Raw genomic sequence first — 2,613 nt, forward strand, 5'->3', positions numbered from 1 at the left:
TGTCCTCCGGTGCGCATTGGCGCGCCCCGTCACGTGGTTGTCTAGACACCCTGTCGCTTAAAAAAAAATGATTGTCTTGCGCAAACAAGAGATCAAGTAGCTTACATACAGAGAATTCGTTGGGTGAGGAAAAGTTTCAATTTCCAGAAGTTACAAAGTAACAAAATTTAAAAACAAGGCGAAAATATCACGTGGTGGTGGGGGGGTATGGAGCTGGAATGGCTATTTTACTATATAAATGAAACACACTCTCTATCTCTCTGAAAGAGAGATAAGGGTTGCCTCAGGGTAATAGTTGACCAAACATGATTTGTTTAAACTTTTATTTACTTTGCGCCATGTGATCACATTAATGCAGTGGGCATAAACATAAATAGGCTAACTATGATTGACATTGATTATAACACAATAATATTGTTGGTATTATAATAACAACAATTAGAATAGAGCCATATTGTTGTTATTGTTATTAGGCTATTATTATTATTATGTTTCCCTTTAATGGTGGGTAGTGCAACCTAGTTGCACAGTCTCAACCCTTTTCCCTGAATGGTCTCAACGAACTACTGCCTCCCTCTGGTGACAGTTATTTCCCTGTGAAATACATCTGACATCGGGTACCTACCTATTTATTACACATTTGGCTACTCATCATGGACAAGTTCACTGTTATTGTACAAAATGTTTTGTTGTATTTTTTATTTGATAATATCCCACACTTGGATTGTCTACCCTGTCTATCATTGTCAGAGACTGGTGACTGTTGCCAATCAACAGATTCTAGGCCTACAGTAGTAGTTTGCTAATCTCAGTTTGCCTGAGTAGGCTACTTTCATATCTACATTATCAGATCAAATTTGAAATTGGAACCTATAAGCATTTCACTTCACCCGCAATAACATCTGCTAAATATGTGTATGTGACCAATATAATTTTATTAACATAGGCTAATCGTCTGGACTGGTGCACCACCATTTGAAATAGCCTACAGTAGCCTAATGGTACCGGAAACCTAACTATGGGGCCTAGCCTATAGTTTATATCTTTCTTGTGCTGGGAAAATGTGTAACATTTCCTGTTGATACATTCAGCCTGATAGTGTAGACTAATAGGGATCCTACCATCTGATTCAATGTAGTTAAAATTATTTAGAAGAGAGACCGAAGCTTAATTGTAAAACATCATCCAAATGACAGAATAAAGAGAATGCAAATCCTATTTATCTATACTTGGGTGTGGAAAGGAGACAGAAGACTACCTTCCCTCCCCAAAGTCTACAAACCTCTACCAAAAGGAATGACAACATATGTCCCCTTTAACTGACTCGTTGGCTGTACAGACAGGTCTGTCTCTGAGTCGGTCGGTGTGAGTAAATTGAAGAATGCTGTCTGCTGTAGACTAATGTGTGCTAGACATAAGGGGAGGAGACGCAGGCAGGCAGCAGTAGCCTACTATGTTAATGTGGGTGCCAGTCAGGCAAGGCAGTGAGTGTCGCTGCAGGGCACTGGGATGGGGTGGATGATGGTAATGATGATGGGATATGTGTGTTCTATTCAGGATGGCAGGCACCAACAGTCAATGGCTCAGACTCATTGTTCCACCGATTCCCCACTGGCGCCACACATCAGTTTAAACTCAACCAACAGCAGCAGCACGCAACATTTTTAAGGTAGTCTGGAAGTAATCTACACCAAAAACAACCTCAGTTCAGAACATAGAGTTTGTAGAATCCAGTTTTTCTCCCTGGCTCTGTGTAATAAAAGTGGATTCACCCAGTTTACAGGAATTATTTTTATCAATACATTTTTTATTTCGAATTGGCAAAATAAAATTATGCAGGGTAACTAGCCCCCCGAGCAGAAAGGGTACGTAACCCAATATTGTAAAGGTAATCTTAATGTTTTGTACACTCAGTGTGTGTGTGTGTGTATATACAGTTGAAGTCGGAAGTTTACATACACTTAGGTTGGAGTCAATTAAACTCGCTTTTCAACCATTCCCACATTTCTTGTTAACAAACTTAAGTTTGGCAAGTCGGTTAGGACACCTACTTTCTGCATGACAAGGTATTTTTCCAAAAATGGTTTAGACAGACAGATTATTTAACTTATAATTCACTGCATTACAATTCCAGTGGGTCATAAGTTTACATACACTAAGTTGACTGTGCCTTTAAACAGCTTGGAAAATTCCAGAAAATTACGTCATGGCTTTAGAAGCTTGGGATAGGCTGATTGACATCATTTGAGTCAATTGGAGGTGTACCTGTGGATGTATTTCAAGTCCTACCTTCAAACTCAGCGCCTCTTTGCTTGACATCATGGGATAATCAAAAGAAATCAGCCAAAAAACAATTATAGACCTCCACAAGTCTGATTCATCCTTGGGAGCAATTTCCAAACGCCTGAAGGTACCACGTTCATCCGTACAAACAATAGTACATAGGTATAAACACCATGGGACCACGCAGCCATCATTACCGCTCAGGAAGGAGACGCATTCTGTCTCCTAGAGATTAAAGTACTTTGGTGCGAAAAGTGCAAATCAATCCCAGAACAACAGCAAAGGACCTTGCGAAGATGCTGGAGGAAACAGGTACAGAAGTATCTATAT

This window comes from Oncorhynchus masou, chromosome 28 (assembly GCF_036934945.1).
Source record: "Oncorhynchus masou masou isolate Uvic2021 chromosome 28, UVic_Omas_1.1, whole genome shotgun sequence".
Taxonomy (NCBI): Eukaryota; Metazoa; Chordata; class Actinopteri; order Salmoniformes; family Salmonidae; genus Oncorhynchus; species Oncorhynchus masou.